This window comes from Aythya fuligula, chromosome 1, assembly GCF_009819795.1.
Source record: "Aythya fuligula isolate bAytFul2 chromosome 1, bAytFul2.pri, whole genome shotgun sequence".
Taxonomy (NCBI): Eukaryota; Metazoa; Chordata; class Aves; order Anseriformes; family Anatidae; genus Aythya; species Aythya fuligula.
In genome coordinates this window covers 132,203,675-132,222,527 of record NC_045559.1, presented here as the reverse complement: position 1 = coordinate 132,222,527, position 18,853 = coordinate 132,203,675, and the positions used below count along the sequence as shown (strand labels likewise).

General features: G+C 34.5%; 1 non-coding gene across 1 annotated transcript; it reads right to left on the bottom strand.

The window, feature by feature from the left end:
- Nucleotides 1-11,188: 11,188 nt before the first annotated feature.
- Nucleotides 11,189-11,261, bottom strand: TRNAF-GAA. The gene has a single exon. It is a non-coding gene; the product is annotated as a tRNA-Phe (tRNA).
- Between the last annotated feature and the right edge of the window lie 7,592 nt (nucleotides 11,262-18,853).

Sequence of the window (18,853 nt, the reverse complement as noted above, 5' to 3'; positions counted from 1 at the left end):
AATCTCCTATTACCAGCCATCTGGAACATACTGTGTTTTTTTAGTCACTTAGTCAAAACTGCCCAAATTGTACTCACTTTCCTTAGAGGTGAAGTTAAACTAAAGTTAGTTTAAAACTGAAAAAAAAAATGAAGTTAGTAAACTAGCATGTAGAGAGTGCACTGTAACAATTTACAAGGCCGCCTGTGGGGTGGAAAACTAATTTTAACTGATTATAATCCACTTTTAGTGCACGTATGCCTCCTTCCCCAAAGTAATGAAAAACCTTGTTATGGATCTTTCTGAACAGCCTCTTTAAATAACAATGGCATATACCAAATTAAATTTGAGCAGAACAGCTCATTTGTTGGGACTGAATTGTCTGATGACTAATGTGCATATGGCAGTCATAGATGAGCTTGACTGCTCTGGCTTTTCTGTCCTTGTCACAAATGTATGCTTTCAATCCTGAACACATGGAGCATAACAGAGCATTAAGCCATACGTCATCTAGAAAGTATTAAAATTAAAAGAATTGAGGATGGATAAAATTATTTGCAATTTATTTTGGAAAATTAGTCATTTAGAGAAGTTTTTTTCAAAGGACAATGTGTAGCTACACAGGAGATAAAGGGTTCAGTTCGGTAGAAATTATCATGCACAAATTTTATTTTTTTCATCAAAACTCTTATATCTACATTTTAATATTGTGCCTATTAAAATTTATTTCAGAATATATTGATAAAGCTCCAGGATGTGAATGTAAAGTAAGAATATGTCCCAGACTTATGTGTGCATATTCAGAATGTGACTATAATTGTTTTGATTTTAGATGAACAGCTATCTTTCCTATTGCTTTTTAAGTGTTGGAAGGTTTGTGCTAATCAAGAGATAGTAATATCTGATTACCCACTAACTCCTTTTCAAGTATGAGTGCTATATTAACTTATTGTCTTTCTGCTCACATCCCTCAATTTGACTATTATCATGTTATCTTATAGACAATTTCCTGTCAGACAAAAATGTCCACATGCTTCTGTTACACTGTGTATATTCTTGACAGTCATCTTGTATGTCCATATCTGTAACAGAATTATCAGTTTTAATCATATTGTAAGATTTCCTACACATTCTTTGAACTGCTCCAATAGCAAACGCAAAAATAAAATGAGAGATTTTTTGAAAAAACATGAAAAATAATAACACTTTCTGCAACAGTTTCCAGATTTTCAGGTATTCACAGTTTTAATTATTATTATTTTTTTTTTTTGTTATCCAAGTGCGATTTTTGTCATAGAATAATACAAATTTCTCTAGATTCAGTGCCAGGATCTCTGACTTAGAAAGAAAAAAGGATAAGCAAAAGATTTAAGGCAAGGAAAAGGCTGCTAGAACACAAAATAGAGAGAAATTTGGAGATTGTCAAGACAAACTAGATTTTTTTTTTTTTATTTTATTTTATTTTTTTTTATGCTAAGATCCTTGCTTGGAAATATTAATGTAAGACATGGAAAAGTATTTTACTATCTGGGTGAGATTCAGAGATGATATAGATTTTCCAATCTGGCCTCCAAAACATTTCAGAAAGTTTCAGAAAGTTTCAGAAAGTTTCTATAGGTTACACATCACATGTATCTGCTAGGTTTATAGAGAGGACCTAGACATCCAAGGGAATCAAGATGGCACTACTTATCAATATTTAAAGAATATAATTCTATTCTATTTCTGGCCTGATCATCTGTCAGCCATAGCTTTCCCTTCCTTAAACAATAATGATAATGATAATGATAATAATAATAAACTATATTATATATAATATAAATAATATATAATATAATACATATTATACTTATAATAAGAAAAATAATAATAATTACTGTTCTGTTCTTGTTTCTCTAGATTGTTTTATTCTAACAGTCATAATTCAAAGGTATGCCAAAAGTTAATTCAAACCTACATCCACCAAACTTCACCATCCTTCTTCCCAGCTTTTTTTTTTTTTTCCTAGTGCATTGTTTCTGAGTACTAGGAACTACTCTATTAGTACAGTGGTTTCAAAACCTGGTGCTAAAAGGCTCTAAATCCTTTCACTGCATTGGCTTCTTTCCTGTAGTTTGCAGCCTACTTAGAATTCCTCTTCCTAAGGAACCTTATCAACTCTCATAACCTAAACCAGCTGTGATATTGCTTACAACTCACAGAATTGGAAAGGTTTTGTAGAGCATTACTCTGACACTGAAAGATACGTGTTCAGTTCAGCTACTGACACACACCAAAGAACAAAGAACAAAAATCGTCTGTGCTTTATGGCAGCTGTACTGGAAAGCATTGTTTTTAATAGAAACCAGGGAATAACATGACTCCCTGAACCAGTGGGCACAGGAGAATGTGCTTGTGAAGGAAACCTCTATTTCAAAGTGATATGCTAGATAAGAGAACATTTGCATTTAAATGTAGAGGAACTTCAATTCATTAAGTGGAAAGGGATCAATTTACATGTCTACAAATACAATATTCTTTTACCCATGTATCAGATGGTTAGTTTTGTCTTAGTGAAGAATGTTTACTTCTGTATCTCTCTATAATAAAAATTGGGAAGATAAATAAAGTCTATTGTATAAATACTAAACATTTTGTGGAAACAAGCAAAACCTAATCTCATACAGTGTGCAGAGCAAATTACTTTTTTTTTTTTTTTTTTTTTTTTTTTTTTTTTAACAGTATACAATGCTTAAAACCACCTGGGCTTTCTTCCAGAAGTACCAGCAGTATTGGAATTGCAATAGACACAGCTTGAAGCTGAACTTAAGGTTGAATTCCATCATACAGAAATTGCTTTGAAAACAGAAAACTATAGGTTACAACAAGGAAGAGCAATACAAAACCTTGTGTTAGTTTCTTATCCTTGTGCTATTGCTTTGCAGCTGTAACAAAGGACAAGTCTAATTTTCTATTCTTTGTGAAGCGTGACTTTGGACTTCAGTAAAGTTATAACTTCTTCGCAACAATCCAAGGAAGAGAATAAACATCAGACTTCAGTTTGAAGTCAGTGGAAGAAAATTAAGTGCAAAATGGCATGTATTGCATATGACCCATCTGCAGTATTTGGGGTTATAATCAGGGACTCACTGCAGCTTAGAATAAGCATTGCTACTGAGACGTCAGTATTCAACTGAAATATCAAGAATGCAATATCTGAGTCTCTGTATATATTCAGATTTCCTTAGTGTTTGCTTTGGTGTTCAGCTCTTTTTAGGGACAACTTAGCTCCAAGATCAATAATTATTCTTCAGGTATAATTAATGGTTAGCCATTAATATATGGACTTATTCCTGTAAGTCTTTGAACACGATTTAAAATAAAAACTTCCTCAAGGAGAAGAAAAGGAGATTTATTTAGCTTCCACTGTTTTTTTTTTTTGTTTGTTTGTTTGTTTTTTGTTTGTTCTTTTTTTCCTTTTCTTTTATTACACTCATGATATGGTTCATATCTCAGAATTTGTTTTAACTGACTGTGTTCAGAATGAGCACATCCACATATGGTCTTGAGTGATACATATAATAGTTGTAGAAAGGATCCCATAAAAGATAATTCTATTTGAATTGCATTTTCATTTATTATTTCCTTGGATTTATATGAGTATAAATGAGAACAGAATTAAACTCTGCAGTAGACCATGTCCTCTGCTTCAGTGAAATAAGGGGGAATTATTTCAGAGCTGCACTCGTGCTGCATATATAGTTTCACTTCCGCATTCTACCACTACAAAAAGAGTCCCTGCAGAAATCCCCTTCACAGAGCAGGTGACTGTGAAGGGGTTTGTGGCAGATAAGGAGGAAAAAAAATAAAATATAATTATTCTCATTGATTTAAATAGGAACAGGAATAAGCCACTATATGGATGAACAGTAACAAAAAATCCACTTCATGTTCTGCCTGGAGAAGAGGATGAAGGCCTTAGGAAGACCTTATAGCAGTCTTCCAGTACCTAGAAGTTTGGCCTACAGGAAGGCCTACAAGTTGGAGATGGACTCTTTATCAGATGGTGTAGTGATACGACAAGGAATAAAGGTTTAAACCAAAAGAGGGTAGCTTTAGATTAGATATAAAGAAGAAGTTCTTTACTCAGGGAGTGGTGAGGCACTGGAACAGGTTACCCAGAGAAGCTGTGGATGCTACATCCCTGGTAGTGTTCAAGGCCAGGTTGGATGGGGCTTTGGGCAGCTTGGTCTAGTGGGAGGTGTCCCTGCCCATGGCAGTTTGAGGTGGAATTAGATGATTTTTAATGTCCCTTCCAAACCAAAGCATTGGGTTCTATGGTTCTATGATTCTATGTGCAAGCTAATTCAGTATCTCTGAAAGTAGCCATTTATATAAATCACCCAGACATAATGGCCTAAGAAATCAGTCCAAGAAGATTACAGACACAAAGTGAACAGGCCAATATTTTAATCTCTTCTTTGTTTCTCTAGCATAGACAAAATGAAAATGTTGTTCTCCCAGTGGAGTATGTTAGTAAAGCAAACACATTTACGTACTCTGGTATTCAGGTTTCTTTGTTTTGCTCCCTATAAAACCTCCATGGTTGGTTTCTGCCCAAGGCTTGCTGGAGGGCATAAACGTTTAAGGTTAAGCACACTTTTTAAAGTGTCTTCAGGGAGACAAGCAGATCACTTCTGAGTTCTGAATGATAGAAGGTTCTTGCATGCAGGCTTGTATCTCAGGGTCATTTGTCTCCATGTAAACAGTCAAACGGAAAGATATGGGACCAAAAATGTGGTTTTCTGTTCCTTGTCTGGTGAATGCCAGTGGTATTCTGACTGAGTGAAAAAATTGAGTGATTTTACATCTAGAAGAGTGTTTCAGTCAAAACTGAAGAATTAGCATGTCATTTCAGAGCAAAGAGCAGTACATTAACTAATTGGTTGTTTAAAATTTCTAGTTGTAAAAGTTGTCTGTCAGAAGTGTGCAGCAAACCCTTTGATTTCAATTTGATTCATTTAGCTCTTATGTCACTTTTGGTTACTCAACAGTCTTTTTCTCTGTGTTTCAGTTCTAAGAATGAAATTTCACATTGTGCTGAGGGAATTTAAGTTCATCTGTAAAATGGAGCTTAGTATCCATAGTTTTATAGTATCACAGAATTGTTGGGGTTGGAAGGAACCTCCAGAGATCATCACGTCCAACCCCTCTACTACTATTCTTATATCTAATTAAAACAAACAAATAAATAAATAAATAAATATATACACATGTATATATTAGAATTGGACCACTTAAAAATAAAGGGAGATTGTTTTATGTCATTGACTTATGTGGAATAAAGATGTTGTCTAAATTGGTAAAATTATTTTATGTTTAAAGTTAATTTTTGAATTCATTAGTTTATTGTTAGATTTTTTTTTAAGTTTGGAAAACTTGAAAAATCTAATAATTCATCTAACAGATTATTACTTTAGCTTTCTATTAACTCATACATTTGCAATTTTTGGTTCCCCATTCTGGATATGTTGTGGATGTTGAAGTATCCATATTTAATCCAGTTTATGTAAGGGAGATATATATGAATTTAAAAGTTTATCTGTGTCTGAATAACAAATTTGAGACTGACTTTTATAATAAAAATTATTTAACGGGACATGTTTTACACGTTAAAGACAGCAAGGCTTCTTAGTGGCAAAATATTTCCTTTATCACCTCAACCTGTGTATTAAACTTTTTTTTTTTTTTTTTTTTTTTTTTTTTTTGTGATAAACACCTAAAATCAAAGTGTAATTAAGTGTAAATTTTCCTTAGCTGTACTATCTGTATCTCTAGATACAACCTTCATAATATCAGTGGTTCTTCTGCTGGCATAATGTATTATTTATAAATATTCTGCATTTGATATTGTTAAATGATTTCTAAAATCTTATGGAACATAAAATGAATATTCTATTTAATGCTCTGCATAGTGATCATTTTAGGGTACAATAATGGTCATCAAAACTACATACTCAGCCTTTCCTTCTATATCTGACTAGGGTTTTTTATTAATTCATATTCCTATTTGAATTTCCTATTCATGTTAAACAATATTTATCATTGAAAGGGTTACGATACTCTGCCAATTTCTGTATTTGATAACAATTTTTTTCTCTGGGACTTTTCCTCCATGTTATTTTGAAGGCTTGTTACCCTTGTGCATTGTTTTCCAACACAAGGCACATTTCCTTCTGTGGCCATGAACCCTGGGCATTGCGATGGCGCAGGAGTTGCTCAGGTGAACTCCAGAGTTCCAGCTGAGAAGAAGCCTCAGCATGCAGAGCCTAAAGATTTTCTCTTGCCAGGTGAGTTGCTTAGAAAAGCAAGTAAATTAAATGGTCCTTTAATAGTCTGGAATAATAGCATACTTCTTTTGTAATAAACAAATCACACAGACATAGCTGTTGTGGTAAATGAATGTCAGGACAACAGAGAAATACTTGCTTATTGAACCACACTGAAGATATTGATATTGATTTGGAAATGTACTTGTATACAGTTGACTATTAAAAGCAGTCATTGTTCAATTTATTATTTAACAGGAATATATATTTACAAAAAAGAAAAAAACAAAACAAAAAAATGAAAAGAAAAAAATGAAAAAAAAAATGAATAAAAAAGAAAACAGCATTTTTTTTCCTAAATAATATGTTCAATAATGTTCAATATTTTAATACATTTAGAATACTTTTTTTAAATCTTTAATCACATACCTTGATAAAAATTTTAAGTCATTAATAATGATAGATTATTTAAAAATTTTGTTTCAGGTCAGAGTTAGGGAAGTTTGAATGACTTTCTGTGCCTGTTGTGGTTTACCTCCAGCAGGCAGCTATGTGCCACACAGCTGTTTGCTCACTCTCTCAAGGTAGGACTGGGAAGAGAAAGGTAGAAGTGTTAAAATGGGTTATCTTAACTCATGGATTAAGATAAGGACAGTTTAAGTAAAGCAAAAGCCATGTGTGCAAGCAAGGCAAAACAAGGAGTTCATTCACTATTTCCCATCAGCAGGCAGGTGTTCAGCCACTTACAGGAAAGCAGGACTCACCATGAGTAACAGTTTATTGGGAAGGCAAACGCCATCATTCCTACAGTTCCCCCAGTCCTTTTTCTTTATTTGTGAGCATGACAATTTATGGTATGGGATATCCATTTGGCCAGTTTGGATCACCTGTCCTAGCTATGTCCCCTCCCGGCTCCTTGTGTACCCCCAGCCTCCTCGCCGACAGGGTAACATGAAAAACAGAGAAATCCTTGTCTGTATGCAAACACTACTCTGCAACAAACAAAAACATCAATATGTTATCACCACTATTTTCATAAAGAAACCAAACCACAGCACTGAGGTTTTATGAGAAAAATTTATTCTGTCTCTGCCAAAACCATGACAGTACCATGGCATGTTTTCTTTCTTTTTACTTCAGTCTTAAGTATGTAAGTCCAGATCTGATTATTGTTAAAAAATAATCAATTCTGTTAAATAATAATCAATATTGTTAAATAATTCAATAATAGATAGCTACTAAATTCCAGTATTATTTAGCGCTTCCAAATTATTTAAGTGCCCTCATAATTTTAGCTGTTCCGAATTAATATGTTAATTGTATAGGAAAAAACAAAGAACTTGATTCAAAGCTGTGGAATGTAGTCATAGATAAATTCTGCACTCAGTCAAAAAGACATCTGTACCTAAACACATAACTAAAACTATATTCTCCACAATTCCATCACAGTTTTGTCAAATACAAAACTGCAGACTTCGAAGTACTGGTGGCTTTTGAAAATTGTGACTCCAGTCATACATGATTCCAAAGGGTTTGAAGACCCTAGTGTATCCACTAGGTATAATACAGGTTAGAATAAAAACTGAGGACCTGCTGTGAAATTTGATTTTACTTCATGATGCAAAGTGCAACGTGCAGGGCCTAATTTAGCAATGTAAGTTAAACAGGTACCATTTTCAAACCTTGAATTTAGGAAATGAAATTAAAAAAATTTAAAACAAGGAAAAATCACTACAATACATTAACAACACCAACAAAATCTTTGCACTCTGGAAATGGAAGTAGTAGGGAGAAAAACAAAAAAGTCAGGTATAATTTATACAAATCTTCATAAAACCTGACATTATTCTTGAGATCAGGGTCCACAGATGCCCACAATGAAGCAAATAAGCTACATAATTTGTTTCTTGAAATTTTTCTATTCTATTTCAATTAATTTAATTCCCCTCAATGCTAATGAGCAATATTATTTTGGCTTAGCATGGGGAGCTTGCACTGACATAATTTCTGTTGGAAAAAACTCACCATAGTCTCCTCAAAGCTAGGAAAGTGTACTGTAATTGAGAAATGGGAATGTAAGAAGTAGCTTGCTTTCATTTTTATCTACGTTTCCTTAGAAGCTTACTTTGAAAAGGCTATGAGGAATTGTGGGAGATAGGCAAAAGTAGTACAGAAGGAGATAAAGGAAACTTTGTAAAGAACATGCCAAAGAGCTTGGAAAGAAACAGACAAAACTATTACAGAATATGCTACAAAAATGTAATTTTAGTAATCCCTAGAAAGACTGCAATATACACCAGACATTATTGTGTCTATTTCTTTTACCAATAGATTGGTAAAATTTCATTCTATGTCCTTGATCAAAGTTGGGGTAACATCATCTTTTTTTTTTTTTTTTTTTTTTTTTTTTTTTTTTTTTTAATACGTATTTCTGCTAATCCAAATAGACTTTTACTAAAGTTTTGCCTTTCTGATAAGCATAATATCATTCTCAAAATATCAGCTTAAGATTTTTCTTTACCAAGTGTTTCCCTGTGAAAAATTGTTGTTTTGCTTCTTTTTTTTTTTTTTTTTTTTTTTTTTTTTCTGAAACTTAAAGTTGATTCCATCTCCTTAATAATGAGACTGCTAATATCTCTTGCTCAAAACAGTGAATGATTATGAATGCAATAAGAATCACCTACTGTTTCCACCATCTTCTGAGAAGGTGGTCAGGAGATGAATCCTGTTAATGTTTGCAAATATATTGGTGAACTATATGAGACAAGTTATCTAATTTCTCCTGGTCTGTTAATTTCACTGCTGCAGATCACTGAGCATTTCAAGAAGTTAAACTGCAGTATAAGCTTTACTGGCAAATACAGCTCAAAACCCTGAAATAGATGAAAGGTCTCTTTTCTTTTTATTATTTTTTTTATTATTATTATTTTTTTTAATGATTTGAAATGTATCTACAATATTATTCCTCCACAGAGAATTTAAAGGTATGAAACAAATTTACTGCCATGATATTGGCTGTTGCAAATATGCAGAATTGAGGATCCAAATTTAGTTGGTAAATAGAGAAGTTATTGAAATAGGATGTGTATTTAAGAACAATTTATTTCAAATTGCTGGAGAAAGAAGAAATAGCTTGTTTTCCCCAAACAAGGTGTTATACTGTAGCTGAAAGGATGTGAAATTAAATGACAATGACCTGATATAAACTAGTTCTAAAATTCTATTTGCTAATGTTTTAGTTAATATTTATGGACATATTTATAGAAATATTTAATTACATTAAAAAATATATATATAATTTTAAAGATAAATAAATAAATAAATAAAAGTTCCCCCAGGTCTTCTATTCTACCCTTTTTAAAAATGGGAGTGATGTTTCCCTTTTTCCAGTCACGGGGCATTTACCTGACTGCCATTATTTTTCAAATGTGATGGAGAGTGTCTTGACGACTACATCAGCCAATTCCCTCAGGACTCTGGGATGCATGTCATTGTGCCCCATTGATTTGTAGCTGTTTGGTTGTATCAGGAGATCCTGAACTTGCTCTTTGCTTACAGTGGGAGGGACACTGATCCCCCAGCCCCTGTCTAGAGGCTCAGGAACCTGAGAGATGTGAGAAGCCTGATCACCAGTGAAGACCAAGGCAAAGAAGTTAAGTGCCTCAGACTTCTCCACATCTCTTATTACCAGTTCTCTATCTTCATTTGTCAGAAGCAGTAAACACTCCTCAGTCTTCCTCTTGTGGCCAGTGTACCTGTAGAATCCTTTCTCATTATTCTTTGCATTCCTTGCCAAGTTTAGTACTGTCAGGGCCCGGGGTTTCCTCATCCTGTCTCTACACATTTAGACAGCGTTTCTGTACTCTTCCTGGGCCAGATGGCCCCGTTTCCACCATCTGTGCATTTCCTTCTTTTGCCTAAGTTTGACCAGCATGTCCTTGTTCAGCCAGTTTGGTTTCCTGCCTTCCTTGCTTGATTTATTACATATGGGAATAGAGAGCTCTTGTGCTCTAAGGAAAATATCCTTAAAGAGTTGCCAGCTCTGATCAGATCCTCTGTCCCTAAGGACCGTGCCCCATGGGATCTCATCCACTAATTCTTTGAACAGCTGGAAGCTGGCTCTTCTGGATCTTTGGGATCCCGACTTTGCTCTTAGCCAGGCCCATTTCCCTTGAGATTACAAACTCATCCAGGGTTCACTGCAATCCAGGCTTCCTCCAGTCATAACCTCTTTAATGAGCCCCTCCACATTGGTGAGCAGCAGGTCATGCACCGGTAATGCTTCTCCTCTGGTTGGTTTCTCTAATACCTGGACGAGGATGTTGTCCTTAATGGACTCCAGGAGTCTCCTGGATTGCTTACTGACGGCCACACAACTTTCCCAGCAGACATCTGGGCGGTTGAAATCCCACAGGAGGAGGAGAGCCCTTGAACAGAAGGCTTCCTGTAGTTGGGGAAAGAAGACCTCATCAACAGACTTCCCTTGATCCGTTGGCCTGTAGTAGACCCCAACCACAAAGTGTCCTTTGTTGGTCCGGTCCTTAATTTTTACCCACAGGCTCCCAACCTGCTCTTGGCTGTTTCTCAGAGTCAACGCTTCACCATCTATTAATTTCTTAACATAGAGGGCAACACCCCCACCCCCTGCGTGTCTCTCCTGTAAAGCTTATAGCCCTCCACTCCAATGTTGCAGCTGTGTGATTCGTCCAACTATGTTTCTGTTACAGCTGTTAGAGCACAGTTTTCTAATTGCACTGTGTTTTCCAGCTCCTCCTGCTTGTTTCCCATGCTGCATGCATTGGTGTAGAGGCACTTCAGCTGGGCTATGGACCGCATCACATTTTTAGAGGAGTCCTTCCTAATTCATATGGGACGATTCACAGTCACGATTCTCAAAACGTTGCTGAAGCCCGGGATTGAACCAGGGACCTTTAGATCTTCAGTCTAACGCTCTCCCAGCTGAGCTACTTCAGCCCTGCCTGAGTAATTTGATAAGATTTTACAATGAACTGTCTTTCTTGAGAGGGTGTCGGTGGATATGGCCTATCTAGATTGCTTGTTTCCCATGCTGCATGTATTGATGTAGAGGCATTTTAGCATGCCTCTACATCAATCATAGATCATAGAATCTGAAACCCTGAACATGGAACCAGCTATGCAGACAGTCATTCACCTGACCCATATGCTGCCTCCTCTGTGGGTCCCAGTCTCTGGCTGGGAGGACTGAGGAGAACACCACTTTTGCTTCTGATCCCTTCAGCATCTTTCCATGAGATATAGTTCCTTTTGATGTTAGTATCCTTATCACAGCCGGTGTTGTCCCTACGTGGAAGATCAGGAATGGGCAATAGGCCTCCAGCTTAACTAAGCTTGGTAGCCTCTTTGTGATGTCACAAATGAGGGCCACAGGCAGGCAGCAAACCCTTCTCAAAGGATTGTCTGAGCTACAAAAGGGCACATCAGTGCCTTTCAGAGAGGAATCTCCAATTACCAACACCTTCTGTTCTTTTTTAGTGGAAATGGTTCTTAAACAAGTGGTATGCTGGTCTACCTTGTTGCAGTTGCCATTTCCTGGGTCTTGACTATTACCATAGTTGTTGTTGATGCACTCTCCTTTTCTGAGCCCCAGAGCATCACATCTTTTGTGTGGGGACTTTTCGGGGCAAGGGGAAGATTCCTCACTCTGCTCCGAGCATAGGACTTCTGAGCTGAGGAAGTCCTCCCATACACCTGTGACTTTTAATGGCAGAAATTAAGCAATTGCTTCTGTATGGCACACAGATGGCTGTCATATAAACAGCTTCAACAAATCATTTTACATTTATCACTTACATTTTCATGGTTTTACTATAAATTCATAAAGTCTCAATTCCATATATATATATATATATAAACACCATAAATCTCATCCAAGCAGGCAGTGTGAGCTGTAATCAGTATGAGATGGTACAACAGCTACTTTCTGATCTGTTTTTAATCCAGAAATGCAAATATTTTCAGTCAGATATAGCATGTAATTTTTAGTAGATGAATTACTTCAAGTTTGATGAACTGGCCTCATCCAAAACTGTTTTGCAGGTGTCTGAAGAGGAGGACTTAAAGGCCAGTTCATTCTTCCATTGTATAGGTGCTCTAACCACTAAAAAAAAATATATGTTACAGATAAAATGGACATCTCTTTTTGGATTGGAGAACATATTCTGTGCTCAGTTCTACTCGATTTTCCAGAAACTCTTCTAGGTACTTCTAAGTAAATAGTCCTGACTGTGTATGGGAGACCAGCTCTGAGAAGGGTAATACTGGACTGGGAAAAACTATGATTTCTTATACAGGCTGGATCATAAAGTTGCATGCTGATCAGATGGTTCCAGGCATGATGCCTGCTGGGATACTTCGCTCCCCTCTTATACTGTAGACAGAAAGCTCCCCTCTTATACTCTAGACAGAAATTAGGTATTTCATGCAGTGTCCTCCATTGGTAAAATACCAAACCAATATTTAATGCTAGCAGCAGCACAGAGTAAATATTGTATGCTACTTTTTGCTTCAAGTTACCATTCTTCTTGGATGACTTTTATTTAAACAGGCTGCATCTTCCATCTGACATAAAATAGAAGTCTTGATTGTGCATGGCATGCATTTAAATTTAATGAGTACAGATAAGAATCTTGTTCTGAAGTCTAGGAAGAAAGAAATGTTAAACCTGATTTGATATCCCTGATAAACATGCTAGCAATTGTGACAAAAGAAATCCTGATAAAAAGTATCACTGCAGAAAATACTGAAATGAATGAAAGAGGATAAGAATCAGTTCTTACATGTAGTAAATGGATGGTAAGGTGCCAGATTTATGATCCCATTCCCAGAAGCAATGTTTATCAGACATCAAAACCAGACACAGACTTTATATATACATACATACACATATATACAACATAAAGTCCTAGAGAAGTTATTTATGGTTACCTGAAAATATAGTTATTAGAAAATATATATAGAAAATGTAGTTATTCTGGACCCATTTGTAATATGGCCTTTAGGAGGCTGTTAAATAACTCACAACCATATTATTTGTCAAATAACTTGTTCAACATACTTTTAAATAGAGTATTCTTGGAACATTTTGCTTTCATTAATTCTTAACACTGCTTATGAAATTTCTGATATTAAAAAAAAAAAAAAAAAAGAGTTTATCACACTGTGTTTATAGCACGGGGATCTTATTTGTTCTTTACTGGCATGGAGGTTCAAGAACATTATATGGGGAAAAGGTGGAAGGCATTCAGACTATTTTGCAGTCAACTCATGCAGTCAAGACAGGAGTCAAGTATGTCTTCACCCCACTGTCAGCAGTGCAGGCACTTCCAGGGATATATGCATAGTGCACCTGAACCTCAGATGCCTGCTGCACAGAGAGCTGGTAAATCTTTGAGATGATGTTGAGAACATGGAGACAGTTTTCTGAATCTGTAGCTGCAGCTATAATTGAAATTTACTACATTTTTTTTTTCTCTTTTCCTGGTTTGTTTGTTTTCAGTTGTTATTATTATTTGACAGAATTTCCCAACAAACTGCACAACTGCTGGGAAACACAGTATGAACACATAGTATGATCCCTACTTGCCTGTTTTCTTTAACTCCATTCCCAAAACACATCATAAGTCAGGACCCTTTATCAAAATATACTCTCAAAGATATTGTTGAAGGTTCTACCCTGGAAGGAAAACAAATCTAAAATAATTATAATGAATTAACTATCCTTCCTTGTGAAATAAAAAGGTATACTGGTTCCATTCCCTAAGATTCTGTTTTTCTTCCCATCTTGTTTGTTTTGTATATAAGTGACAGAATATAGTTTTAAAAATGAAAGATTATTCATATCTTATGTGTATACCTGAGATATTCACTCTTGAACATATAAACTAGTCTTCCAGTTATACTGCAACCAAATTATATATAATGGTGAAATCAAGTGTAAGAGTAGGTTTGAAAAAGACAACATGAAGAAAGAATGAAATTGTATTCAAGACAAGAGAAAGGTTGCAAAACACTTCTGACAAGATAAATGACTAGCAGAGCATTAAATATTTTCTTGGTGATAGAGAAAAAACATTTAATAATTCTAGTCTATTTTGTGTTTTCCTATAAAACCACCCCCAAGAAGGGAATAACTGTCTCTGGAAGACAAGGCAAGGTTGAGCCTAGAGAATTCCTGATACTCAAAACATAAAACAGGAGATAGAGCAGTCTACAGTATTAGAAAATTTGTAGCAAGGAAAACATTTGGTCTTTTCACAGGAGAGATACCTTGGGATGTTTTTTATCACCTAACAAAGAGTGTCTGGAAAATCTAGTGCATTTCATAACCTGTCTCTCGCTTCATGAAGAAAGAAGGTACAAAAGAACAGAAAACTATTAAGTTCCTTATTCTTTTCTAATTTCAGGCCCAAAGTGTCAAAATACTTCAAGTATTTTGCATTTTCAACACAAAGATAAACTTAAATTTAATTTTAAGAAAAGGAGACTAATTTATTACAGCTGTTCACATTTTTTCATATTTCACCAGCATAAATAATAATGCTTATTTTTCATATTCTTGTACTATTGAAGACCCAGGCAGGTCTACAGCATCACTTTGTTCAAATATTCATCAATTCCTTATAGGAGATCATGTGTGATTTTGCTCTAATCTACAACATATTTCTGTATTTTTAAAAAATTTATGATATTATCTCAATATAAAATCTGAACAACAAAAGCACAACAGACTGCTAGCAAAACATATTTATAAATAATAGTAGCTGCAACATATTTTACCTAATACAATTTAAATATTCTATATATTTAAATGTGAAAGATTTCACACCCATCCAAGAAAACCAGGATTTCTAAACATTGAACATCTTGAATCTATTTGAATCTCTGTTTTTCTGGTCCATATCTTATCCTTCTTTCACACATAAAAGTAAAATATTGGTATCCTCCTCTCTATAGCAGGAAAACATAGGTAATAATTGACTGTGTCAAAAGAAGCAAACAGCTTGAAATTTACAAGTCATGTGGTTTTTCAAATCCTAAATAATAATAATAAAAATAAAAACACCTACAAACAAACAAAAGCCCAACTGGGAATTGTATGTCCAGTTTCAATTCCTTTTTATTTTTTTTTTCCTTTTAACCTTATAATTACTATCTTTTTCTTGAGAAAACAAAACAAAACAAAACAAAACTTTCAAATGGGATTATTCACTTAAAAATATCTGTTTAATTTCTCATGGCTGTGTAATCATGCAGCCTCTATCCTTTAAACAAGAAGATACCAGAATCAGGGTATATTAGAACTTCTCACTGGTAAATCAGAATTTATGCCATAAACTGATATTCTGACTATGAAAGTAGAAACTAATTGTTACATGCATAGATGCAAGTGTGAGAACATGCGTCAGCAGGAAGAGCTTTGGGTGTAACAGGAAAAGATAAAATAGTTGATGAAAAGCTTATCTTATGATGCACCAATTTCTGGGTTTATTTTCTTGTAGAATACCTCCTGCAACACACATACACTTTACCTTATTTGGCTGCAAGGTGTTTTGTTGTTGTTGTATTGTTTTGTTTTTATAACTAGTTTTTAAATAACAATTTGGGAGATATTTTATTTTTCTTGTTCTGCAATGTTGTACAATTTGTGTAATGAATATTTTTATAATCGAAGATTTAGCTCTGCTGAATGTGGCTAAGGAACACTTCAAACTAAAAACTCTGAAAAGCGGAAAGATTTTGCAAAAACAATTTATGAAATTCCTATTCGTATACTTAGATGCAAGGATTGATGTATTCAGGTGACTTTGCTCCTCTTCCATCCAGCAAAAGTAAGGAAAGATCTATCTCAGTAAAATGGCTTGAAAAAGCCATTTGAGCCAAAACTCAAAAGTCATGGGTTTTGGATATAGTAGGCCTAACACAAAATCTGTCTGGTAGAATATCTTCTCTGGTTGAAGCCACTCATTAAGTCCACTGCCTCCTCTCTACTGTTATTTTCTGTGAATGTCTTTTTCTCAGTTTGAAGACCTGTACAGGGCTTTCAGTGTCACCAGAAAATCACAGTCTTTGCTACCAGTTTCAGAGATATAGGCACAAAGATGAATCAGTTGCAGTCAGACCTGGAGAGTGTGAAATTATATTCTGTGTACAATTTCTCCATCTAATTCTCACTGGAAAATTTCTCATTTCTCTTTCCCCCTCTCTATATCTCTGCATCTTCTGATCTTCCGTATTCAGACACTTTAGCAAACACACAGTAATACAGCAATATGGTTGAAATGACAGAGTTTGCTACTTGACAATTTTCTGCATTCAAGGTCACAGTATTATGGTTTCTAAAATATGCAAAACAGATAAATAGTGGTTATATATTGCTGATAATGGGGAACAGTCTACTGTTTTTTGTTATCTTAAAGAATGACTTTTCACAATAAAGATATTCAAATCTACTTTAAGTTGATTTGAGAGATGATTGTTTTTATTTCCTCTTTGCATTTTCTGAATATTACCAAACTTCTCTAATGCTACAGATCAGTTCCATATCTACGGAATATTTGATGGTGTAATATCAAGATTTTAAGCAACAGGAATTTGGGATAATTACTTTAATCCCTAGTAAGAACAATGCAACAAACAAGACATCTTCTGAAGAAAGCAAATGAAAATTTCATACCATACTACACTATTTCATTCCTATCCCATTCTGCAGCAATATATATGCTACAAAAATAAAAGCTATTTTAGGTGCAAATTTGTTGCATATGTGACAGGGTATTGTCTTCTGGTTTGTACGTGTATATCCTTATCCACGATTTAAAAATAATATTTTGAAGATAATGTATTTGTAATATTTCTGAGCTTTTGAAAAATGTGTAGGAAATAATATTTGGATTTAAGTTGCTGAGGTACTTTTCTTTTGTTTTGTTCTGCCCCCTCCCCTCATCCCCCAGCAATATTCATCATTTCCAAAACATAAGGTTATTTAGGATATTTGATGACTAACAAAATATTCAAGGTGAATTCCCATTTGAAACAACAGCTTTAAGGTGCACTGCTTCACCGTATATCTCTGATATATGACATATCTATATGTATATGCTTAAAGATATAGGATGCTTTTATTTGTAAGAATTATTTCTACAATATTTATTTAATCTATTCTGTGCATGGATTTGTTACAGTGTAAAAATGTTTTCAGCTTAAATAAGGAACATTTGGTCCTGAGGGCCAAACTACAAAGACCTGATGCAACAATAAGAAATCAAACATTTTCATTTAAATTGATTAAAGAATATTGTAGCTAGTCCTCTGTTCTCAGTCTGTCTCACACATGGAACACAGACTTGAAGTTTTAAGTGATCCAAATCCTTCCAAATTACAAGACTTTAAAGTTGTGACAGGCCTAATTTCTAAAGACATTTTTCAGTAGCATTTCAGGAAGTATAGATAACACAAGTGATTCTTACAAACTTTGATCTTTTTAGGGCTTCTCTCTTTACTTATTGTGACCATTTCTTCTAGTCCAACTCTTCCTGTACAACCAGGAAGAATTTAAGATAAATTTTCCACATTTATGAACACAGTTCTATGTGCATTTCATTTAATAATTAAAAAGTGAATAGTCCTTGGATAGTGGCATATTTTTAATTGTGATTTAAACACTTTCAAGGAAAAAAAAAAACAAACCAACAACACATCATTCTTTTCATCCAAGTTTCAAAACAAACAAACAAACAAACAAACAAAGTAGGATTAATTCCTCCAGGCAGTTGGCAACAAATCCAGTTAAATGAATATTATTCCTAGTTATTTAAGTTGAATTTCTATGTACAGGCAAAGAGCCCTTTTATATGATATAAATCCTCTGTATCTACTTTTGGATCAGCTTAAGAAGAAGCAAATGATATAAAAAGAAAACTTTGTGAAAGCAAAATAAACATTTATGAGGGTATCAAAGATTTATGTTAGGAAAAATGAAATAAATTTTATAGAAAAGACATGAACCAAAATAGTCAGAAATGAAGTTTGGATTTCTGCTTCCTCTGCTCAATAGTCTTTGTCATGCTGTGTATGCACCATTGACCTTTGTTGTTGCAAGCAGTTGCATATAGTGTCATTGCTTTCACTCACCAACAGAACAAGGAACTGCACAGACTTGTGAGAAAGAATACAAAACTATATGTGAGATATGAAATAGTCATTGATGCATTCACTTGAAAAACATCCTCATTGCTGTTATGAAAAATATAGTCATTATACGAGAGTGACCAAATTGAGGTTTTTGAAAATTGACTTTCAGATTTATATATGGTGAACAGGAATATTAAATATGAGTATAATATCAATCTTATTTAACATTAAGATAAAATGGTGTTTGTAGCTGCTTGAAAATAATCACTGTTCAGTTATAGTATTGTAGCCATGTCATGACTCATTATGAAATTCAGAAAAAAAAAAGGTTTTATTTAATATTTTATTTATTTTATTATTGTCCTGTCCTGTCCTATCCTATCCTATCCTATCCT